At 39.9% G+C, this 26,704-nt stretch overlaps 1 protein-coding gene across 5 annotated transcripts in view; it reads right to left on the bottom strand.

Annotated features, from left to right (window-relative positions):
* GTDC1 (glycosyltransferase like domain containing 1) overlaps positions 1-26,264 on the bottom strand; it is a 212,511-nt gene extending 186,247 nt beyond the window's left edge. For 3 of the 5 annotated variants that reach the window (XM_014941198.1, XM_014941203.1, XM_014941201.1), the window contains exon 1: positions 26,182-26,264. The gene's annotated coding sequence lies outside the window, so the exon portion shown is untranslated. Of the gene's footprint in view, positions 1-6,765; positions 6,960-26,031; positions 26,141-26,181 lie in introns of those variants that run through there. The other 2 variants (XM_014941199.1, XM_014941200.1) reach the window with 2 other exon arrangements.
* Positions 26,265-26,704: the final 440 nt, after the last annotated feature.

The raw sequence follows: 26,704 nt of genomic DNA, 5'->3' as shown, positions 1-26,704 counted from the left end.
CAAAAGATATAGAAATACATAACTCTTTTAGCTGCCAATAGCCTTACAGAAGAAAAAAAACATGCAACACCAACCAGTAAGTTTTTGCTGACCACAGAACACACAATTAGCTTTTGTCAAATGCTTTTAGAACAGTACAGTCACTTATGCATTTTTAGGACTATAATTAAATTGCCAACAATTTATAACATGACACAAAAATGCAGATTTTCTGCAGAAAAGTTTAAAAAAATTTATCTTCTTCCAGTACAAAGAAAGAAGCATATTTTAAGTCATGGTTTCCTCTTTAGGCTTCCCTCCTAGGTGCAGGGAGGGGTTTTAGTTTCCATCCTACACCGAGATGAACCAGTTGGCCCAGCAAGCTCATTCGATGCTTCAAAGCTGTCACACTGAAAATCCAGGTTTTATTTAAAAATTTTTACACTCCAGGTTAGCCAGGGTCAAGAGTTCTGCACACCCTCAAGAATGACACTACTTCAGTTTTTCAGTCTCATCACTTAAATTATATTGATAGGTTATTCAGGGATTCAGGTAAGTACATGGTACCCAGGAAGCAACGTAATGAATCCTTTAACCTCCTAAAATTCTGGGTATTTGCTGTAAGGAAATAAGCCACTATTCTAAGTTGTAGGCTTTCATTTTCAGCTGCTGTTTCATGAACAAAAGAGCAGAAGAAGCCTCTACCAAATCTCAGTGAGAATATTGCTTTCCACAGATATGCACCCCTATCTGCTATAGGGTCTCTAAGCCAGTACAAATTAAATATCCTTTAAGTGAATAAAGGTGTGTATATATGTAAATATATATATATGAAGTCCATACTTGGAACACTTTGAGCCCATCATAATTGAGATTTTTAAAATTGTTACTGTGCTCACACACACAGCTACAACCCGCTTAGAATTACCCTGCTATACAAACTGAATAAAGGTGTGTATATATGTAAATATATGTATATATATATGTAAATATATATATATATATGAAGTCCATACTTGGAATACTTTGAGCCCATCATAATTGAGATTTTTTAATTGTTTGTTCCTGTGCTCACACACACAGCTTAGAATTACCCTGCTATACAAATACATTATTCATGAAAAATTAAAAACCAAAAGCACCAACCAAAAAAAAAAAAAAAAAACTGCCCACAAACAGCACAGACAGAAAATTGGTATTTTAAGATTTACTTCTGCAACTGCTATTCTGGTTACACCAGGGTCCTACCAAGCTGAGATGAACTGGCAGCACACGTGCAGGATCCAGCCAGTACCTACGCAGCTGCCGTTTCCCAGCAAACAGCTGAGTAACTACCCCTGGTTTGTCTCATTAAATAAAAAAAAAAAAAAAGAAGCAGATACTGTTATAAAGTACGCTGAAACAGGGAGTTAATGAGATTACATACTGGAAATCACCTAGAAATAATTATTAACTGTTTACCAGAATCCTGTGAAATTTCCAGTAGATAATATTAAAATTCAAGATGTCAGGAAAAAAAAAAAAGAGAATAAAAAAAAAACATAAAAAGAACACCCCGGCCTATGTGTAAACATATATGGGTATATATTCGTGTTCTACACTTGCCTTTTCTTCTGCATGGGAAAAGCCCATGCTACACCTCTCTGAAAAAAAAAAAATACAGCAAACTTCCCCCACACCCCAGCCACTTCCAGACCAAACTGCAGCGTGACATTTGCTACAGACGCTTTTTTGAGCCGCGCTTTGCAAGCCTGTGGTAAAGTCCTTTTTTTAAAAGATGATGTGAATTACAGGTACGCAGCTGGAAGTGCTAGAAGGGGTTGTAGTTTCAGTCTCTGAAGTACCTTCACGGCACTAACCACACGAGTCAAAACCGTCTGTGCTCCTCGCTCGCTACCATTTGCACACAGGGTATCGTTTGGCTTTGCAATAAAACATATTCCGCACATTTTAAAGAGCTACGTTTTCATAATTCAGGGAAAAATTAATAATCCAACACTCCAATAATTTCAAAAAATTCTTACTCCACCAGCTAGGCTTCCATTAGGCTTTTATTTCTGAAAATTGGCCCTGTTAGTAATGAAGTGCATTCAATTTATAACACAGTTGTGTGTCCCTTGCGAAGAGGACAAATGACCACATAAGAAAAAAAACACAGGAACTCGGAAGGAATTGCCTTCAAACAATAAAAATGCATGAGATGCACAGATGCACCCCACAACCCAGCTGGCCATCAGGGCTCCAGCTTCATCCCACCACTTTTCCAGAGGGGATGGGGACAAGCTGAACCCTCAGAAGGTGCAGTGTAGGAGAGAGGTAGATAGAAGAAGTCCATAGGAGAGGACATGGACACTGTTGGAACAGATCCAGGGGAGGGCCACAAAAACAGAGCTGGAGTGCCTCCCCTATGAGGACAGGCTGAGGAAATTAGGGTTATTCAGCCTGGAGAGCAGAAGGCTCTGGGGAGACCTTAGAGCAACCTTCCAGTACCTGAAGGGGGCTACAGGAGAGATGGGGAGGGACTCTATCAGTGATGGGAGCCATAGGAAAGGGGGTAATGGTTTTAAACTGAAATAGGGCAGATTTAGATTAGATATTAGGAAGCAATTCTTTGTTGTGAGGGTGGTGAGACACTGGAACAGGTTGCCCAGAGAAGTTGTGGCTGCCCCATCCCTGGAAGGGTTCAAAGCCAGGTTAGATGGGGCTTTGAGCAACCTGGTCTGGTGGGAGGTGTCTCTGCTCAAGGGGTTGGAACTGGATGATCTTTAAGTTCCCTTCCAACCCAAACCATTCTATGATTCTATGACAGTCCTTGGAGGCACTTCTAGACCTTGACAGCCAAGAACACCGTTGTCACCCTGATAATTCTGCAACCTGCACGTTGTCTTGCATTTAACAGCCGAGATGCAGCCCAAGTCTTCTTTTCCACTTCACAACCACACTTTACCCAAACCATTCTATGATTCTATGACAGTCCTTGGAGGCACTTCTAGACCTTGACAGCCAAGAACACAGTTGTCACCCTGATAATTCTGCAACCTGCACGTTGTCTTGCATTTAACAGCCGAGATGCAGCCCAAGTCTTCTTTTCCACTTCACAACCACACTTTGTTATCAAAGCCCTACACGTGGAAATAACTAACATATATGGAGCCACTTAACTGCACACTTGAAGCTTGAAACGAGTTACAGATGGACAGGTTGTGCTTACCTACACACCATATGCCTGATGCGAGTAAACGAGCAACTGGAAGTTGGTCTCCTGGGAGAAGCTGGTCACTTGTGGGCTCCAGCTAATCTCCAGTCTCCCCAGTGAACCTCCATCTGCCCTTGGACGTGCTTGGTGCTCTCACAGAAAGCAGTATCTCAGTGCATGGTGCTCCCCTACGCTCTACATCATGTGAAATTGAGCATGAAAGTATTTTAGGAAAAAAAATACCTAAATAACCTGGAGCTGCATTTTCAAAAGGAGAAGCTGAAAGTCTCATGGGCTTATAACAAGACCCGGGTACCTAAACGTTTAAATCATTTCTGAAAATGGCAGGTGAGCAGAGTCTTAACAGCTTTTGAAAAATTCACCCTGTATTTTATAACGGATTAATCATAGTACTGGCTTCATAAGATACACGATTTTTACACTTTATGGTAAAAGATATATGATGTATAATACATGTGTGAACCAACATTTCTTCCTCCCCCCTTAACATCAAGTTCACTCACTCGAGGATTGCATCGGAGGTGAGAGAGATGCTGTTCTTCCCACAGGAGGCTGTTTCTCCCCAGCTCTGACCTGTCCTCTCCCTCCCACTGATACATACCCAAAAAAGACACTATTTTAATAAAGTTTCCATGACTTTCATCCCTCTCCAGCTCACAAGGCTACTGCGGGTCCCACTTGGCTGTGCATGAAGCAGCCTCAGAAGCATCACAGGTTTTGAGTTACTGGCAAACCCCCACGTTGAGAAAGCATCTTGGTGGCTCTAAGTGATTTGGGGAAGAGAGGCAGGGTCTGGAGTTTGTTCTTTACTTCTGTATCTTAATTAAATTTGCGGCATGGCAGAAATTAAGAATTAAAGAATTAATCATTGTCATAAGACAAAGAATTAAAAGATTAATCATAAATTAATTCACAACTTAAACATACATAGTCCTTGGCATTTGAATTCAGGTGAATAACCAAAAGCCTGTTATTTCCTGTAATAAGTTATGACTCATGTCTTCGACCCCTTTCCTTAATCTCTTTTTTCTTAGTTGGCTTTTCTCTCACTCACTGCCACTGATAACAACCAAATTAGGCAGGTCCTTCCTACCTTACATTGAGAATGACATACTACTAACTGATTGCACCCCACAAGATTTTAAAACACAGGAAAAAAGTTGCTCTTACACAATTTACTTACTCCCTAAAGATTCCTTTATTATTATTAAAGAGATTGAGTGAAGAGTAATAGGAAAAAGCCAACGCCTTTATGGTAAAAAGCAGCTGAAAAACAGCTTCTTAACAATATACTTTCTAGAATTTAAAAATAAAAGTTCCCTGAAAAACCTAGATGCTACAAATAAAAATAACTCCTGTAAGGAAATGGCAAGATGAGGGAGGAAAAGAGTATCACAAGCATCAAACAAGCCAATAAAAACTTCATTAGAATAAACGGACTGTAAAAGTTTGAGCAATCTCCCTGATATGGAGACCTCCAGAAAATGCTTTTAAGATGTACAATTACAGCACAGTTTCGTCTCAGAGAGTCATATCAACAAATCAGTTAGGACACCAGAAGAAATATGTGTCAATATAAGCAAGACAATGTGAGAAATACTTGAATTCTCTGCTGCCTCCTAAGAGCTTACACTGCAGCCCTTCCCTCATTGCAGCCCGTAATATTGTCTTTTCATTACTTGAGCACATATTTTAATTTAACACATCGGAGCTTAAGACCTTTAAGCTTATCACTCTTCTGTCAGATTTAGTACAAGTTCTCAAGTTACTGGAAAAGGAAGGGGGAAGAGGAGGGAATGGCACTGACATACCCTGTGTCACACCAGCTTGTTGCCTTGAACGGTCCAGGCTTAGAGCAGTTTTATTGCAGAGAAGCACGAAGCTTTCCCTTCCCAAAGTCAATCCCAGCTGATTTACATGTTAGAGACATTGGGAACTGGGGGTCCCTTCTTTAAAATCATGGTAAGATTTTCATTTTGTTTACAGTGCACAAATAAGCACCATTTACATTTGAAGATACAACAAATTCATTAATTCTTCTTGAGAGGGAAACTAGTTTTCCCCACCAAAGTATAAAGTAAGTTTCACTTCTCTGTTGACTACTAATAGTTTGAACAGTGGAATTCCACACATTTTCACTGTTTGGGGGAAGAGGGTGGGTGGTAAACAGGGAACACCTCTCTGAACAGCCAAATATTTTTGGTTGTATCTTACAATTTCACTATAGACACCCCCCCCAAATCTCTCGTAGAGTCAAATGAATCCAGGCTACTTGAATTACAAGCGCAGCGCAATTGTTAACAGAAATACCTCATTCCTGATCTTAACATTTCCCACCTCTGGTGAAACCATGGGAATCCAGGTTTTGATTAAAAAGGAGAAAAAGAGAAGTCAAGGCTACTTGAATTACAAGCGCAGCGCAATTGTTAACAGAAATACCTCATTCCTGATCTTAACATTTCCCACCTCTGGTGAAACCATGGGAATCCAGGTTTTGATTAAAAAGGAGAAACAGAAGTGGGCAAGCATGGTGCTAATCTTGCCTCCAAGGAAAAATTCCTTTGATTCCCAAAACCTGTAACCTCATCAGATGTATCACACGCTTAGGAAGCATGGTGTGAACTCTACCCTTGTTTTAGGGGTAACTACAGTAAAAATTGTTAGTAGATATCTACTAACCACCAAAAACTCTGTACCCATCCAGCTGGGCACAAATTTTGGTTGTATCTTACAATTTCACTATAGACACCCCCCCCAAATCTCTCGTAGAGTCAAATGAATCCAGGCTACTTGAATTACAAGCGCAGCGCAATTGTTAACAGAAATACCTCATTCCTGATCTTAACATTTCCCACCTCTGGTGAAACCATGGGAATCCAGGTTTTGATTAAAAAGGAGAAACAGAAGTGGGCAAGCATGGTGCTAATCTTGCCTCCAAGGAAAAATTCCTTTGATTCCCAAAACCTGTAACCTCATCAGATGTATCACACGCTTAGGAAGCATGGTGTGAACTCTACCCTTGTTTTAGGGGTAACTACAGTAAAAATTGTTAGTAGATATCTACTGAACACCAAGAACTCTGTACCCATCTAGCTGGGCACAATAGGCAAGTCTCCTTTTCTTTACGGGGCCAGTTAGTGCCACCACACAACCAAGCAGAAGGGCAGTCTCCAGATAGCACACACTGAAGTCTTTACTGTAGTCCCCACCGTCTCATCAAAGAAGCATCACATGGAGAGACAAAAAAAGTTGTTCAACTTGATCCATTACTGATCTTCTGAAAGGTAGCACCTTTAGAAACTAGTGTATCATCTCACAAAACATAGGATGAAGATGAACTAGTGAATTTGCTCTGGAATTGATGATAACCTGCATGGACAGTGACCCACAAGGAGACACAACACACTGCAAGAGCAGGGACCTCTGCAGCCTGACTCCACATTGAGTTATTGGCCATGAGCCACTTAACTTCTGTGTCTTGTGTTTTCTGCCTGTCAAATATTGGAATAAATACACAGCTTCCCTTTTTCACCTCAGAAACACATCATCTTTATTAGAAGTATCACTACCTGCATCCAAAACTGGGAGCAGTAAAATACCAGGTGTAAAGCTGTGATGCTTTAGATGTCTTCAACAAAGCCTTCTGGGCATCTTGTCTATGGATCTCAGTGGTGAGCAGTACTTTTCCCCCATCCATTCTATCTGCTTCAGTCCAACAAGAGAGATGATAAAGTGCTGTTTTCCCAATTGTAATAGCATTCTTAAATCTGAACAGAGTTGAAGGAAGAAAAGAAAAAAAGTACATGAGCTCATCTGGTCTAACTTCGCAACCATTTTAGGCTAAAAAACTTCAAAATACTACCCAATACTACATCACCCAAATGTTTATCCCAAATGCTTTCCTTAGTCTAGTAATCACAGATTCACAGAATGATATGGCGTTTGAAAGGACCTCTGAGGATCATCTACTCCAATCCCCCTGTCAAAGCAGGGTCACCCGGAACAGGTTGGACAGGAACCCATCCAGACAGGTTTTGAACGTCTCCAAAGAAGGAGACTCCACCACCTCTCTGGGCAGCCTCTTCCAGGGTTCTGCCACCCTCACAGGAAAGAAGTTCCTCCTCATGTTTAGATGGAACTTTCTATGTTCAAGTTTGTGCCCATTCCCTCTTGTCCTGTCCCTGGGCACCACTGAAAGAAGACTGGCCCCATCCTCCTGCCACCCACGCTTTAAGTATTTATAAGCATTGATAAGATCCCCCCTTCAGTCTTCTCCAGACCAAAAAGACCCAAGTCCTTCAGCCTTTCCTCATAAGAGATGTTCTAGTCCCCTAATTGTGTTGAAGGAGACACAACACACTGCAAGAGCAGGGAGCTCTGCAGCCTGACTCTACATTGAGTTCTTGGCCATGAGCCACTTAACTCCTGTGTCTTGTGTCTTCTGCCTGTCAAATAGTGGAATAAATACACAGCTTCCCTTTTTCCCCTCAGAAACACATCATCTTTATTAGAAGTATCACTACCTGCATCCAAAACTGGGAGCAGTAAAATACCAGGTGTAAAGCTGTGATGCTTTAGATGTCTTCAACAAAGCCTTCTGGGCATCTTGTCTATGGATCTCAGTGGTGAGCAGTACTTTTCCCCCATCCATTCTATCTGCTTCAGTCCAACAAGAGAGATGATAAAGTGCTGTTTTCCCAATTGTAATAGCATTCTTAAATCTGAACAGAGTTGAAGGAAGAAAAGAAAAAAAGTACATGAGCTCATCTGGTCTAACTTCGCAACCATTTTAGGCTAAAAAACTTCAAAATACTACCCAATACTACATCACCCAAATGTTTATCCCAAATGCTTTCCTTAGTCTAGTAATCACAGATTCACAGAATGATATGGCATTTGAAAGGACCTCTGAGGATCATCTACTCCAATCCCCCTGTCAAAGCAGGGTCACCCGGAACAGGTTGGACAGGAACCCATCCAGACAGGTTTTGAACGTCTCCAGAGAAGGAGACTCCACCACCTCTCTGGGCAGCCTCTTCCAGGGTTCTGCCACCCTCACAGGAAAGAAGTTCCTCCTCATGTTTAGATGGAACTTTCCGTTACCTCTTGTCCTGTCACTGGGCACCACTGAAAAAAGACTTGGCCCCATCCTCCTACACCCACCCTTTAAGCATTTATAGATGTTGATCAGATCCCCCCTCAGTCTTCTCCAGACTAAAAAGACCCAAGTCCTTCAGCCTTTCCTCATAAGAGATGTTCTAGTCCCCTAATCGCCTTGATAGCCCTTTGCTGTACCCTCTCCAGCAGTTCCCTGTCCTTCTTGAACCAGGGAGCCCAGAACTGGACTGGAAATGTCTGTGACAAGAAGACTACACTTGAGCTGAAGGCAAAAGACAAGAGAGTCCACAATCACCTATGCCCATTGACCATCAAGAGTAGGTAGGTTTGTTTACTTCACACTTGGTCAAATCCTATAGTAGAGGAGCCAGGTGGGCCTGGCCTCCTCTCCCTCAAGATACCATCAACCTGACCTGCCCTTAAAGGTCCTCTCTACAGCAGATAGTCACCATTATCATCCTAAGCATGTCAGGAAAACACCCCATCCCATTAGAATTCAAGACAATACATTAATATCAGTCTTTCAGGGCTATGTAAATTAATGTTAAGATTTTACATGTTTGTCTACTTCATGGTCTCTTTCTTTTACATGCACAAACTGCACTAGCCCTTTTGCTGTAGAGGAGCCAGGTGGGCCTGGCCTCCTCTTCCCCAAGACACCATCAACCTGACCTGCCGTTAAAGGTCCTGTCTACAGCAGTCGTCCTTCTTGAACCAGGGAGCCCAGAATTGGACTGGAAATGTCTGTGACAAAAAGGCTACACTTAAGCTGAATGCAAAAGACAGGAGAGTCCACAATCACCAATGCCCATTGACCATGAAGAGTAGGTAGGCTCATTTACTTCACAGTTTCCTCATAAGAGATGTTCTAGTCCCCTAATTGTGTTGATAGCCCTTTGCTGTACCCTCTCCAGCAGTTCCCTGTCCTTCTTGAACCAGGGAGCCCAGAACTGGACTGGAAATGTCTGTGACAAGAAGACTACACTTGAGCTGAAGGCAAAAGACAAGAGAGTCCACAATCACCTATGCCCATTGACCATCAAGAGTAGGTAGGTTTGTTTACTTCACACTTGGTCAAATCCTATAGTAGAGGAGCCAGGTGGGCCTGGCCTCCTCTCCCTCAAGATACCATCAACCTGACCTGCCCTTAAAGGTCCTCTCTACAGCAGATAGTCACCATTATCATCCTAAGCATGTCAGGAAAACACCCCATCCCACCACAATTCAAGACAATATATTAATGTCAGTCTTGCAGGGCTATGTAAATTAATATTAGGATTTTACATGTTTGTCTACTTTATAGTCTTTTTCTTTTATATGTTCAAACTGCACTAGCCCTTTTGCCATTGTGTTGATAGCCCTTTGCTGTACCCTCTCCAGCAGTTCCCTGTCCTTCTTGAACCAGGGAGCCCAGAACTGGACTGGAAATGTCTGTGACAAGAAGACTACACTTGAGCTGAAGGCAAAAGACAAGAGAGTCCACAATCACCTATGCCCATTGACCATCAAGAGTAGGTAGGTTTGTTTACTTCACACTTGGTCAAATCCTATAGTAGAGGAGCCAGGTGGGCCTGGCCTCCTCTCCCTCAAGATACCATCAACCTGACCTGCCCTTAAAGGTCCTCTCTACAGCAGATAGTCACCATTATCATCCTAAGCATGTCAGGAAAACACCCCATCCCATTAGAATTCAAGACAATACATTAATATCAGTCTTTCAGGGCTATGTAAATTAATGTTAAGATTTTACATGTTTGTCTACTTCATGGTCTCTTTCTTTTACATGCACAAACTGCACTAGCCCTTTTGCTACAGCATTATAATCACCACAGATAATCACAGCTCCAAGTCCTTCCCCAGGTCACAGAATGAGGGATGGATGAGGTTGGAAGGGACCTCCAGAGATTGACTAGTCCAAACCCTCTGCTCAAATCAGGGTCAACCACAGCAGGTTCCCCAAGATCCCATCAAGTTCTGAGTATCTCCACGGATGGAGACCCCACACACTCTCTGGCACTTGTTCCATTATTTGACCACTCTCAGTGAAAACCAACTTCTTGTGTTTAAACAGAATTTCCTGCATTTCAGTTGGTGCCCCTGAATCTTCTCATCTGGAGCATAAACTGTCCCAGCTCTCCCTGTCTCTCCTCGTATCATGCCCATATTCCCAAACTGGGGTTTGCCAACCTACCTTTGCTGTACCAACTACAGTTTTACTCTATTTTGATGGCTGAACGTTATGACTGCCTGGGGATCTCTCTCTCTCTCTCCACTATTCTTTGCACCATCTGAAAAATATAGCAGATTTAAATCACCAAAACTGCTGATTACGTGTAAACTGGGCCAGGAGCACATGGGAGACTCACTAAACATAGGTCTTTCTCATCCTGTTAGAAGTTACACTTTAAGCAACAGGACATTTTTAATCTTTTCTGTGTCTCAGCTACACATAATCCAGGCTTTTATATCAAAATTTTGTGTTGTAATGATTTAATGCCTTAAAAGAAATTAGTTTTATATAGCAATATAGGCCAGACACACAATCCTATTAAAAAAATACATCAGCTTTGTCCCACAAAGCCTCCTATCACAAAACCATAGTGACCAGCATTAATTATATAATTTTTTTTTAGCTTTTAAGCCTTCACTTGGAAGTCCAAGTTAACCTTTATTTATTTTGTCCTGGGCTAAACCCACCACAGCATCCTTTTTGTCCTTTTAAATATAGAGACCTTTTGGAAGTCTTCCAGTACTTTGAAATAAACACATTTACAAGATATGCAACAATTCACATGAGTGGTTCTAGAGGCTCCTAAGAGAGTTTTCTAAAGTCCCTATGATGTGATGGCCAGATCTGTTTATATATTTTTTTTTATTTAATAGTTAATTTCAGATATCACTCCTTTGCCTTTTTTAGCAGTGTGTGAGCTTTCTACTCCAAACAAAAAAAATTATATGGGAAAGGAGAAAACACTATAATGAAGTGTACAAAAAGCAAAATTTCATGAAAAAGCCAAAAAAAAGATTAAAACAGTACTAGTTTATGCTTAATGATGTATATATGGAAGAGCTGACTGTTTTTATGGGACACTGAAAATGACCATTTCACCCCGTAGCTGGTTGCCTTGGAGTCGGAGGATAAGCTGCATTAGATACAAAGATCAGAAGATGGTGATGTTTATGCACCTAAAAGTTTATTTCTGTCCACTTCTTGACTGCAAGTGAGATGACACATTTTTCTACTTATTTCTCAAAATTGAAGGTTTAATGCTTTTCCACTTCAGTCTTCACAGAAGGACGTAAGATCATCAAGAGCAATGATTTTGTACGAGCTTCCAATCCAAGCTTTCGAAGAGATGGGGTAGGAAGAGGATAAAAGGATATTTTTTGAAACAAATTCAAACAGGTAAAGTCTGATGTCTTTTAACATTGAATGCTAAGGGAACTAGTTGAAATATCTCCTGAATCAGCTCATGGAAGTCAGAAAAGCTCCCCGAGACATCAGGTGCTAACACAAACAAAACTTAGCCCAAAAGAGAAGAAAAAGGAGAAACAAGAATTACAGACAAATAATCCTTACTTCCATACCAACAGGGTACCAAAAAAAGAGATTAAATTATCTATTTGTACACACCTAGATGACTGACCAGTCAAGATTTGTGAGGGGGGAGAAGGTCACATCAAACTAATCTTAATTTCCTCCTTTGACAAGAAACGGACCTTGACCTCAGCAAGACCTTTTCACACAAGATTTTAGAAAATAAACAAGAAGAAATATGATCTAGGTTATACCACTAAGATGCAGGAGAACAGGATACAAAACAGCAAGTGTAACTACCAGCACTTTGCTACGAAAATGGCAGAACTCTGGGAAGAGGCAGGAATCTGCCCTCAGTCCATTATGTTTCAGTATTTTTATTAATGGCTTGTAGAGTATACACTTGAAAAAAATCTGAGCAGCTAACACTAATCTCTGGAAGGTGTTGTAAGCAAGTACTAGAATTTCAATGTATCTTCAACTGAAGTGCCACTTCTGATTGAGAGCTTGAACCCTAGGAAAGATGTTTAGCAATTCAATTCCAAATTACATTCCCTATAAAGTTCACAGAATCTTAAATATACATAAAAAATAATTAATAAGTCAGGAATGGTTCAGACAAGTCTCATCCTACCTGAATACAAGTGATGAGCAATTCCCAGGATCCCTCCCAGATCAAATTTCTATGAGTGTAGGATGGATCTACACTGAAACAATGGAAATGGAATGGAAATAAAATGGATAAAAAGATGCTTCCACATCAGAGGTCTCATGAAGGTCTCAGAAGCAGCTCAGAGGTCCCAGCACTGCAGAGGCACATCTGCCCAGATGACCCTTCTTCACAGATCTCCCGCTCATCATCACCAGTTTTGTCCCCCAGGCTCTAGTTTTGCCAGTGATAAACCTCAATCCATAATGAAAGAATTCACAAGTAATTCTGAATAAGGTCCACGTAACTGTCCTAATTTCTGCAAAGAGACATTGCTCAGCCCCATGTTTTTAAAAACACAAGCATTTTAAAAAAGTTATCAGGGAAGCAGCCATAAAGTACTTTTCTCCAATAGCTATTTATATACTTTGGCTCTTCAGTAGCCAATTAGTACAACACAGAAACATTAAACCTCCAAAACTTTTATCTTTTTTTTTCTTTTTAACAATATGTAGAATTATTTTTTTTAATATATCATGATTTTAAGACATAACTAAACAGAGCACTACTACTAATCTTCTAGTTATATTTTTGCTAGGTTTTAATGTCAAAACATTTAAATTACGAACTCTGCTTGAAGATTACTAATTACAATGTGTTCCATTTGGGGAACAAGAGTTCAATATCCTAGTATCAATTAAACGAAACGCACTCTCCCAACTGAAGATTAAAAACTAAAATGCAGCCAAAAGAAGTTTCTTCCTCGTATCTGTCAGATCACAAAACCATCCAATACAACAGGATATGGTCCCCGGAAAACCCTAAGACTTTCAAAAAGATATTATTTGGTATCCGGGGCTTAGCTCCGGCTGAACCAGAAATGACACCCGAGCTTAGGCTAGTAAGCCTTTTTGCCAATGAATTTCTTGTAAAGTCAACAATTATAATTTATTCTGATCCTTTGTGTCACCATATTAGTAGTTATTTTTCAGCAATCCCAGAGCAGCAACAAATAATGCCATAGAAGAGGACTGATATAATTACAGGCTGAAAAAGATAGGCCAGCACCCTTACACTCGAAACTACCCTCTGTGGCTCCTTCATACCCCATATGTTGCTAATAAAACTGGTTGAATCATACCTATGAGACAGTTTTACTGATATTGTATCAGGTCCCCAGGTTCTTTGTATGAGATACGATGTCACCAGCACTATAACTATGCAAATTTGGTGATACAGGATCCCACTGGACACAATATTACATACGTAATTCGCGGTATGAAACCGTGCATTAACAATAATTCTAGTGGTATATAAATGAAACCACTATGTTTATTGAAAAGCTCGCCACACTACAATGAAATCAAATTTAAAAAGCAATAAAGAGCAACTGACGTGCTTATAGTAAAGATGGCAACATTGTTGGGTTTTTTTTTTCCCCCAAACAATGTAAATTTTGCTTTGTGCTCACTTGACAGCGCTTTACAGAAACTTTTAGCACCAACACTAAACAAATGCAACTCCCTCCCCCCCAATATTAATCATTGACTTAAAAGTAGGAACCTTCTGAGCCCCACTTTTAGAATAAACCACGTGATTTTCAGCAAGAATCTGACCGGTGTTCACATGCAAGCATGATTCTCAGTTTCTACTACTAATAGAAGAATAAATGATAAATGAACATGATAAAGACTGAGAACTGCGGCAGTAAAAACCCAACAGCTTGGGGATATCAACACACAGGGCCCTCCCTGAAGCACCTCAGAAGTATCATCTCCTGGTCAGAAAACACCTGCACTCTCATTCTGCATCTGACTTCAAGTATCTGCATGACCTCAGGCACATGGTGCTTCTTCCCAGCTCCCATCACGTGCAGCAACATCTCTTATTTCCTGCAGAAAAGCACGGGTCAGTGCTTTTTTATATACATACCTGGAAAAAGTCAGGTCTGAAAGATCTTAAAAACCAGAGCTGCAAGAGATGGTAGAGGTTCAAACAGAAATCTGACAGTTCCAGCAGCCTGAAACACCTTCCTCTTTTCCGTGTTTCCAGTGATTTCTTCCCTCTGCTATTAATTTATTGGTTTGCTGCAGGTGGGGAGTACTGAGATTTGTAAAAAGAAGTCTATTTTTAAAAGAAATCTGAAAGAAAAAAAAGGTAACAGGCTAGTGTGATAAAGTGAGTACGGTAAAGAGCCAGACTCAGGAGACAGCAGTACACTATTTCACCAAGGTACTGTGAAAATTAATAAACCAGATAATTTGTACTGTAAATTCTCAAATACGTAGAGGAGAAAAACCCACAGCTGAGTATTCCCACTTACAATGCTTTTGACTACAGATAGAAAATATAATTGACACACACCACAACTAGCTGAGAAGCCTCACACTGAGCAGCACTGCCTTAACTAAATGAAATCAGAGGAAATCAGAGTTGTAACCAGGCTCTCTCTCAGTAAGGAAAACGATGAACTGACTCCTTCCTGTAACTTCTGTGCTTCTAGTACAGGGCCACTTAAGCACAAACTTCTTAAGTTTTCCTTGACACCACCCTCTTTGCAATACCAAGACCATAATAGTTTTATTTTCTATTTAAATATAAATAAATAGCAGCTTAGGCAGCATCTTATGAGGCAGAGTTCACACTCTGAGTTCACATTCTGCTGTCTGCTACAGCTTCTACATTTTACCATCATACAATTCAGAGAGAATCATATACCTATTTTCCAAGTATGAAAAAAAATAAACCCCTCCTCCCAAAATATGGCCCAAAGCTGTTATGAAGGAACTTATTTTTAGAAAAAGCACTTATGCAGATACTTAATTTTAATTAATAGTCTCACTGACTTCAACATTTGCACAGCGAGACAACTCCACGCTTCAATTAAAAGCATGCACAGAAATGCTTTGCTGATTCATAGCCAAAAGCATGACAGGAACATCATCATATAAAAAAGCTCATAAAATTTAAAGAAAAATAATGATAACAGCAACCTCACCCTCAGACAGAGCATTAGAAACTCTGTAAAGCCGACAGCTTGAGCACAACTTACAGGTTGCTGAATTCAGTGAATGTATCTTAGCCCTCACGTTCATACAATGATTTCAGAGTGGGGAAAAGAACTTTGTGGAAATACCTTAAAGTTGAGACTGTGTCCCCAGCTCTCCATTCCTGGAGTCTACTATCTGCCAAAACTGGCTTTTCAGGAGCTGGGAATTCTTTACTGGAAGAAAGGAGGCAGCTACACCTTTGCTTCTGATGACTTGCTCTCTTTTTTCACTGTTTGCGTAACAGATAAGTGGATTCCTTTCAATAAACAATGAATTACATTGTTCCATCACAGACCATACTGAACATCACTTCCAGTCACTCTGAGCTACAACACTGTCATATAAATCTGATTTTAAAATTGTATGACACACAAGAAACACTAGTGAAGTTTTCTTCACAATGTATGTAGCATCACAAACCGTAGCCTTTAACTTTTAGGCAAAATCCTTAAAGGTAATCACTAACAAGTTTTTGTTGAAATACTCTCTGGTCCTATTTATAAGCAAAACCATAGCACTTGGTAACTTGTGGCACGCTACTACCAACTGATAATTTTACAAGTTTAAGCATTAAAACCCCCTTCATTCCAGGAAAAAAATCAAGCCAGGACAATCAAGCAATACTTAAAAAGTAATCACACACACCCCCCCTCTATTAAAGGCATCAAGAAAATTACAGCAAAACATGAGCTGAATGTATAAATTTGAAAGTAGCAACCACTAAGAGTTGATAATGTTTTAAGAAAAGCTAAAGATGAGAAGTGGGGTCCCCAACAACCTGCTTCCTTTCTCCTTTCACCCCGATGAACAGCGGGGTGCTGTCGATGGGGTGGGCAGAAGCCTCAGGAGTCTGCTGTTTCCTGGGGTGTTCACCTCCTCTGGGTGTGCATCTCAGCGTGAGCATCCAACCAGCCCCACAGCCCCCATCCCCTCACCATCTACAGCACTGAGCTAAAGACTTTTCCACTCACAGAACCAGCAATATTCATCAAATAAGGCTTAGCATCACAAAGGGGCAGCAAGATCAAGTCACCTCTTCATCACCCAGAGTGGCAGGAACAGGATACCCCTGATACGGATACAAAAATACAAGTAGGAAACAACCATCTGAGCAGTTTTCTACCAGCCCAGTTCAACTCCAGCTCGGCATCTCAGCCCTGCCAGACACAAAGTACCACACACAAGCTCAAACAAAGGCTGGCCAAACCCGACTTGGCTCCGAGCAGCACCAGCTTGTGCTTTTCTCCAACCGTTTCACACCTAATTTACAGAGTACATCATCCCTCCACGTATCGCCCGAGCCCTAACCTGAGAAGTGACTGGAATCCCAAGCAGTTAATTGATTAGCGCTTAAGTGAAACGCAGAGAGCAAACATGCCACACCGAAAGGCTTTCTGAAAATGCATTATTTTTTATTCCAACTCCATTAAGCAGCCCAGTACTTCTGAAGGATTAATGAAAAAGCTATTGAGAAATAATACAGAAGAAAAATCCTGGTTCTCGGTGAACTTGCCAACACTTGATGAAGTGCAGAGACCTTCTCAGTAGTAAAGATCCAAGCCAGGGTGTTCGAAGAACTACAGGAACACGTGAACTTGCCCACTTGATCCAGAAGCTGAGTTTATTTGATTTTTATTTTTATGAGACAGCATTTTGATCATTCCTCCCTGAATCACAGACTTGCTCTAATACTCCTCAATTAGCAACACAACATTTTATTCTCATAAATCGACAACATTTTTTTTCACACCAACGTTTAGCAAAGAATAGAAAAGTCTGCCTCAACATCCAGAACAGTAAATATTTACCTTAAAATTAATATCAATTCACTTAAAAGAGAATCAGTCAATGGCCGTATGTATACACATAAGAATTATGTCCACAAACTTTACTTGTTAAGCAGGACACAATGTTTCATTTACAACTGTTATTTTCTAATCAGGAAATGAAGACAAGTCCAGGAAGAACAGGAGTAAGTAAGTTTCTAAACAAACAACTTATATAGATCCTTTTTAACAGCACAAAACAGGACAAAACATTCCCTAAAGTTGTATTTACAAGCCAAAGCTGACCTCGGGCATCACATTCAGTATGTATGAGATAACCTACACAGATACTGACCTTAATAATACTGCAGGGGCAAATTTTGCACAAGGAAGACGTGCTCTTGAACAAATGTTTTCCAATATATTAGGCACACGGAAGCTTTTTTCTGCATCAAGAACCACACGTCACATTCCTTAAACTGCTTCTTTTCTTGACCAAATACGCTGTGGACAACCTACAGAGGATGCCCCTCAGTGTTCCTCTTTGAGGTTCTCTTCCAGTTTTCACTAACAATGAAAATATGTGCATTTTTTCCCCTTCTGAAAAAAATCACAGTCACATTTAGGATCAGCTTTCCCAAGCTCATGTGTCAAAAAAATACCCTGAGTTATTAGAGACTTTCAACACCAACAGAAGCTCTCAATAGGTATTTTTATTGACTTTAAATCAAGCACAGATCCAGAGCCCACAGTAATGCAAGAGCAGGGAGAGCAGAGGAATCTGCTCAGAGAGAGCACAAGAATCTGATAAAACTAGTGACTGGTCTAATTTAAAACACAAATGGAAAGAAAAAAACAGTAATTCTACACTTACGAGGCTTTGTTAGGTCCCGGTCCAATTGGTCCAGGAGAGGGAACTACTTATGCATAAAAGACTGGTAAAATGAAATATAAAATATTAATATATTTGAGTGTATATCCCAACACCAGTCTTTCAGGTGGGCAACCTTGACAGACCTGCAGGCCATTGCACAAGGACAGGGAACACTAATATCATGATCCCATCCCACCAGACACCAACTTCACACACGACTGTACACTCCATACATTCTCTCCACATACTCTCAGATTTTTTCACCCATTCAGCAGCTCCAACAGGCAAAGGGAAAAGAGCTGGCCCACAAACACACACAATGTTTTCAACCTCTTCCCAATGCTTCACACTTTCTGCAGCACCTCCACTAAATCCTTGACCATAGCTTAAATCACCAGGCTTCTCTAGATCTTTCAGTTCTGACGAGTGACCCCTGCCCATCAGACCAAATATATCCCTTCAACAGAGCTTAAAATTATTTTAAATGCTTCAAGACAATGCCTCAGTCTCTTATTTGGATCCTATAAAATATTCTTGAGGCTTCTTCGGGAAAGTTTTGTTAACAGAGGCAAGATAATTCAATCTTTAAAACAACCACGAACAGGCCAAAGTCCCACCCCCACACCCCAAAACCTAAACTATACATCATCTCCAAGAGCATAATGAGATTAACCAAATCTTGAGGACTGGACACATTTAATTCTTTGTGCACCACAGACTACAGAACAATTAAGAGGCTGGAAACAGAAAACTGGCTCTAAACTGAAGTTGCACAATTGGGTGGGCAGAACATTTTTGTGCACAAGAAAGCATTTCAATATCTATCATAACAAAATTTAAGTAGATTTATATTGGATTAAAAATAGGATTTTAAATAGATTCTTAATGCCATAAACAGAATGCTTTATATCTGAGTAACTACACCCCTAGATGCAGGAAAAAAAAACCCACAGATCCCCACACAGAACGTGTACACTCTTCAAGTTGTAGAGCTTTAGACCACTGCAATAAATTAAATAAAATTCATAAGATAGTGTTCTAATATCTTTGTAGTTAAAAACAATACTGGCAAATGCTCACCAGGTTACACATACTAAAGCAGTTCAAGTGATAATCACAATGATGAATGTGTAATCTAACGCCCATTCACTTTGATTTATATGAACCATCATATGAAAGTCCCGCAGATCCATTTTAAGTTGATAGGAAAGATCCCATTTTCCCTGACCTGAATCAGGTCTAAACTTAGGCATTTCATGGGGTTTTTGTTTTTTTTTTGTTGTTTTTTTGTTTGGTTTTTTTTTTTGCATTAAACAGAATCAGTCTTCGCACATAGTTAAAGATGCCTGGGGCCGCACAGTCCTTCGCAATCTCAGCAACTGGCCCTCTCATTCCCTCTGATAGCCTCGCTGCAAAATAGAAGATCAACCCAATCTCCCCCTGCCCTTCCAGCTGTGGGAGAAAGAGATCAGCCTGTTCTTTACTTCAGAAGAAAAGGCCCTGCAAAGGTCAACCTTTCATATGAAATACAGATCATTAACACTCAATACAGAACTACTTCAATTCTTGCTTTTTTTGTTTGTGTAACAGGGATTCCATCGTACCTATTTCAGAATGCTTTATATTTTGTTTTTCATAAATATATACCAACGTCTTTGAAACTCATTTATAATGGAAGGCTTCCTTCTTGAATCAGAAAGAAGCCACCAAACGGCTCAGTCATTGCTCTTATTCTCAAAGTATCATGCTCAGGAGACAAACTGCAATTCATCAAAGGAGCTCTGCTGTAGCCTGCCCTGAATGAAAAAAAACAAACCCCAAACACTAAACCACACAGTATGGATGGGAAAAGGTAGGTGGGGAGTGCCAGCTGCCTGACTTGTGTTATTTATTTTTACCACAAGCCACAGTTATGCTAGCTGTCCCATGGAGAGAGAGACAGTCTTCTCCTCAAGACTCTTAGTACTCTTCTAGAATGTGAAATCTAACCCCAAAACTCCTACTGCAGCATCTAAGCCTTTGCCGTTTCCACACAATGCTCTAAAAATGTGTTTAAGCCAGGGTTCGGTCTACATCGAGGAAGTTAGTTGTATCAGTCCATTACAAAACAGCAATACTGACAGATTAAAGAAATATATATACATTATTTATAGGAAGGAGAAAAGGTGTGGGTTAAATTCATCTCAAATCAGATCAGTTAAGTCACATTATGCTACCTGATGCTACACTGCCAAGCACTGGAAAAGCAAGCTTGTAAATCCCACAGGCTACAGAAATCCCTGCAAATAAACTAAACTTAAATTTAAAGATGACTAAAAGAAGCCAACAGGCTTTAGAAGTTTACATAAAGCTTCCAAAAGTTACCAAAACATAGTAGTTTTACTTAAATTCCTGAATGATCTGAAGGTAATAGATATTTTCTTCTTCCCCCTCAATCAAAAGCCATTTCAGTAAAATTTGGGGCAAACAGATCAATGTTTTGTTTTTACATTTTGAGACTGTGTTAAGTATAAAATTGCTTCCTTTGAATAAGGCATAATAACTGCCAGCTCTCAAAATAAAGGAGAACACGTGGCATTTCCAGAGAAAAGATTCAGGGGGTAGGGGACAGAAACATCACAGTCTTATTAAAGGGTACAGACCCAAAAATAAATTGCCAAGGAAATACAGGAAACTTCCAGAGTTTGGAAAGCACTTTAACATGGAAATAAGTATCCTTATATTTTGTCAATACAAAGATATCACTGAATCAACGCTTGACTTCCCTGACTGATGAGAGTTAACTGATGAAAACAGAAGTTAGGAAACACTGTAATCAAGTTTCATAAAAGTATATGGAAAAGTGGTTATTAGGGGATTAAAAGTTTGGGAGAGGGAGGGCAGGATTGAAGGCTCACACTAGGAAGCTGAAAATATAAAAAAATTTCACCCTCTGACCTTATATGCGATGAAATGCTTGGAAATGAGGGACATAGCTAGAGCCCATATTATCTGTAGGCAGCCACAGTTGATGACCACTACTATTCCAAATTTGAGCTTACAATCTTGTGAGAGCAAGTTCTGAAGGGTGTCTTCTATCCACATCTCTCGAGTGATTGGGATGGAAGGACCCAGTAACACTTCTGACCTCAGGCACTAACAGCTAAGGCCTGAGACATCATGAAACATTTATGTCTTTCATTCCACAACGGAAGGACCACCTTCATCAGAAGTAGGGTCCTCCTCCACCACACAAAACAAACATCATTGAGGCTCAACCTCTCCCACATCTATTACTCCCCATAACAGGCTCAGCAGAACAACCTGCTTGGAAGAGGACATTTCAGTAGATCTTCTCATGAGTGAGGGACAGAGAGAGATAGACATGCTCAGAATGAAGCCTTGAAGAGATGTATAGCAATTAAATATCCAATATCCCAGAAGACTTTCAGGTACTACTCCTTGGCTGGAACCAAAGGTCGGTAACATAGAGAATTTATGATTTCTATTGACAACATGGAATAGCTCAGGGTACTAGAGACAGACTGGATGGAACCACATCCATTTGCTCCCACACCATGACTTACACACAAACACAACAGGTAAAAGAAGGACTATGTGTACAGGAAGACATCTGACTTCTCATTCATAAATTTGTCTCCAAGTTCTAATTAGAATAAAATCATTTGGTTCCCGAGTCCTCAAAAGAACACAGCTACATTAAACAATAAGAACCTCAAAGCCAAACCACCACCTTGAGAAATGCTGGTCTGCACTCACCTTTTCCATTTTTTCCAGGGACTAACAGCAGAAATAGCATCCAAATAATTATAACTTGTGACCTTTTAACAAAAATGGTAATTTCTTAGACTAGTTCTTTTCTATTCCATCCCACGTTCTTCCAAATAAGAGCTGCCCAAAAATATTTTGCATAAAAAACTAAATGTTCCCAGTGACAACTCTGATCACGTCATTCCTTGCACATGAACATTAAAAGCAAAAACAAAAAGCAAAAACCACTAGTTATTCTTATAACTTCAAGACTAAGTCCTAAATATAGTACGTTTTCAAATCGTCTTTCCTAAAATCCAAATAATATGTTCATCGCTTTAACCAAAAGCCAGCAAAGTACAACTTGTATTGTGCTGCAGGCCATAAAGTGAACGTTCTTTATCTGAATCATGGATGGGTGAAGATGAAAAGTAGTTTTTGAAGATTTACAACAGTTCTGACACTATTGCGTGCTCCTCATTACAATTTGTTCCTACCTATTTATTAGACTTACTCCAGACCTTTTACCACCTTCAAAAAAGATAATTTTCATCAGTTCTTCATACTTTTATATTTAACCACAGGAAATTGCACAGAATATGGGCAGAAGCCCCGGCTGAAAAAAGAGGGAGGAAGGGTAAAAGAAGGACTGAAGTGGCAGGAAATTGCACAGAATATGGGCAGAAGCCCCAGCTGAAAAAGAGGGAGGAGGAGTAAGAGAAAGACTGAAGTGGGGCTGGAGAGGCTGTGATTTAAAAGTAACATTTCATAATCAATTTTGTCTTTAGCACAGCACTTAGGTGACATTATTTGCTTATCCAAAATAACCATTCCACTACATATAAAAAGCACCCAAGCAAGGGGAAATTACTAGAAGCCCTCCCTCCTCTTCTCCATCTTGGACTGATGCATCTCCACTCGTGCTGTTTCCAGTACTTCCCAGCACAGGCCTGGATTTTGCTGGTGAATCCTATGGAATTCTTCATTTCTCTACCCCAAACAAAGCCTTCCCCAAAATTAATCTGTTCTTATATCTGACACTGGATACTGCTAACGTGTGTTAAACAGCTTTAAGATCCAGTGTCTTGAACAAGTTAGAAACTGGAGTTTTAGACTAATTTCTTAAGATATTGGTTTAAAAATAAGAGGTTTGTCTGGTTGTGCATACAAAGATTGTCACAGGCAAGTAAGTTATGCAAATTTAGACACTGATTTTACAGTTGGAAAAACCAAGTCTCAATTTTGAAGTGATTTCAATATTTAAAAGTCTTTTAAATTTGACTTTCTGAAAAATATATTGCCAGCTTTTAAGTGAGTCAGCAATGAATTTTCTATACAGCCAGAAGAGCCTACAACTGATCCTGGAGCTTCCCAGATGATCCCAGGATGCAAAGGCAGAGGTGAAAATGCAGATAACCTGTCACCACATGCAACAAAGTCTTGCAGGAGGGGGAGAAGACAGAGCTCTGACCTTTCTGCAAGCTGCCATGGCTCAAACTTACAGGTAAAGAAACATCAGACAGACATGACTGCTGCTGTTTTCAAAGACCTGACACTTGATACTTTAAAGGCTAAAGCCCCTGTTGCTAGTAAAGCCCTTTCCCAAGATTTTCTTTCCTTCTTACTTCAGATACTGTTTGCTGTTAGATAAAAGGAGGTGATTCTCAAACTGAGGTGATTCTCCAGAGGACTCTAAGGAAACACCTGGAGATCTTACAAGATGCTGGACACTAACACCGGGGTATGAAATGCCTACACTGCAAAAAAGGATGTTAAACACAACACTCAAGGTTGGACATAAAATTAAGTGTTCCAGGACTAGAAATCCAGGGCTGTTAAGCCTGAAATCACAGGGAATCACTTGCGAGTTGTCATCCTTACAGAAAAGCACCCAGTGAAATGGGAAAGCAAGCATGGACTTTGCTGGCAACTCTTGGGACTCCCTAAATACCCCCTCATGCATTATCACCACATACAGCCTCAACCACCATCAATGAAACCTTTATAACAATATCCCACTAATTCTTCCAATTCATTTTTTGCATATTACAGAATCATAGAATGGTTCAGGTTGGAAGGGATCTTAACGATCATCAAGTTCCAACCCCCTGCCATGGGCAAGGACACCTCCCACCAGACCAGGCTGCTCAAAGCCCCGTCCAACCTTCAGGGACGGAGCAGCCACAATTTCTCTGGACAACTTATTTCAGTGTCTCACCACCCTCACAGCAAAGAATTTCTTCCTGAGATCTCATCTAAATCTCCCCTTTTGGTTTAAAACCATTACCCCTCCACGTGTACACGACGACTTTACATGTGTATATGAAAACTCAGTAAAATACAGCTAAGATGACACGAGCTAGATTCTTTTTTAGCTATGAGGAATAATCAAACCATTTTTTCTGTAATTTGTTTTCCCACTACTTAAAAAGGTTTCTATACACCTTCTTTGTGAAATAACTCATCACATTTTTCAAACACTTATCACTACACTCTGCTGATAAAGAACCTTTCATCCTATAACCACTAAAACTTTTCCTCTCAAAGCAAGATACAAGCAGAGGCTTAGTCACTATTCACATAACAGAATAACGTAAGTTTTCGGAGCAATTTACCAAAAATTCAAGAAAATATATTATTTCTCATCGCATTTGGAAGACCTTTGCTCTCAGTACTGAATAACATTTGTTATATACCTCAAAGGGTTTCTTAAGCCAAATCTCCCCAGCAACTCTGGGTTGTAACTATGCTGATTAAATCAGCTTCGCACGTGTCAAAAACACGGAAAGCAAGAAATAAAAGTAGAGTCTTAATGTAGCAACAGCTTCTACTGAGTTCATAGACCACATTAAAAGAATAAACAATGAAAATACTGGCCATACATTAAGGCAATTCTTACACCCAAAAAATTTGATAACGTAACATTGTGTATCGAGCCTTTTTTTTCATAAATTATGATCTAAACAGAATACTAGTCAATTCACCAAAAGATATCAAAGATATCCCTTTATTACAAATGATCCAAGTATCCCCCTTGAGGGTATGGCTATCAGAAAGCATTTAGTTAGCTCCCAAGCCAATATTTTCTTTATCTGTTTTATTATGAAACTGTAACACATTTTCAATAACTTTTAGCTTTGCTATACAGAGCCACAAATAATTTCCCAGAACCCTTTGGAAAAAGCTGACATGCGAAATGATTCTCTAGTCAACTTGTGTATTATTAAGATTAAAAAAAAAAACAAAACCCTTATATCAGATCATTTGATCATTGGAGGAAACAGAAAAGTATTGGGAGCTTCAGGACAGATGGACCAACTTCAGGTCATATAAAACACTACCAAGGCTGCATTTGAAGAAAAATGTGAAAGTTTGTGAAAGTGCCCCGGGTGAAAATACTTTGTGTTGCTAAGAAACATCATCCCTGATGATGGATGAATTAAATTGTCTCAGTTAGGAGAGCCAACTCCAGGCATCCCTCGTTTATTAGTAGAATGTTTTCTTGTACTGGTAATTTATTTCAACAGCCACATACAAATAAAAAGCCCTACTTTTAAATGAAACCAAGAATTTCAAACTTCCATAATTAATGCTAGAAAACAGAACAGAGTTCACATCTTAAACAGAATAATTACATTTTCAAGGTTTACATTTTAAAATGTAACATTAAAACATCCAAACAATTAAAAACTTATTTTAGGATAGTCTGCAATGAAATATACTGTTCAACTTCCAAAATCACTCTATATACAATCCAGTGAAGAATAAAACTCTTCAACTATTTCTAAGCACTGAACAACATAAATATTCAGGTAATCAAACTTTAAACATCACTGAGAGAAAAGCATATTCATTTGTCATGTATTGTTATGATGACACCAACATAAAAATCTGAGCATGGAGGAAATAACACAAACCACCTGCTTTTCTCATTTGGAAGTTGTCTCCTGTTTCATCCAGTTCCTCTTTTTAATCTATTACTTACAGGCTGCTTCTTCTACAGAACATATTTGTTAATTTATAGCAGTGTATCTTTCCATTCCTGAGGTTGTTTGTTTTTTTTTTCCTGTTGAACTCCCACAGAGCATACCTGATTTCCCCGTGGTGCACTGCATTAAGTGCTGAAGTCCTTTCAAAAAGGTTGCAGCTGGAGCAGAGAAAGGCCACCTCTTCCCACCAGCTGCACAAGGGGCCAGAGGAGCTCTCCTGGAAGGGGAAAGAAAAATCAAGCACATCTCACCTGGCACAGCCTTGGAGAGCAGGAGGCAACAGCAGAGGCGAAGCACAGCAAGCAGGAAGCCCCAACAGGAGCAGGAGAGTCCTGAGATCAGAAAGTAGACATATGACTGCTGCTCAGAGATGATGGAAAAGGGCAGAGTTTTGTTAATAACCCCGAGAGGAAAATGCAGAAATTATTCCACCCAGAAACCAACAAAGTTACAGCATTGAGAATAAACCAAGGGCAAAGACCCATTCTGCAAGAACACAGTTGGCAAAGGGGAGAATCATTAAAGAAAAGAAATTTTAATTTGTGTGATGGCAAGGCTTTGGGGCTTTTCTTTCTATTATTCTAGATTGCATTCTAATGAAGATTCCATGTTAGAGGTCCCAAGTTTTAGCAATGGAGAGTTCAATTTAAGGAAAAAGGTGTAAAACTCTCTATAAACTGTTCTCTGGATCCCATCACAGCTTCCAAGTAAGAAAGTACCACACACAGATACACGTTGAGGCCACACATTCAGCTAGTCATTACACAGAGGCAA

This window comes from Calidris pugnax, unplaced genomic scaffold (genome assembly GCF_001431845.1).
Source record: "Calidris pugnax isolate Ruff unplaced genomic scaffold, ASM143184v1 scaffold60, whole genome shotgun sequence".
Classification (NCBI taxonomy): domain Eukaryota; kingdom Metazoa; phylum Chordata; class Aves; order Charadriiformes; family Scolopacidae; genus Calidris; species Calidris pugnax.
The sequence above is the reverse complement of the archived record's forward strand: the minus strand, read 5'-3'. Positions and strand labels throughout refer to the sequence as shown.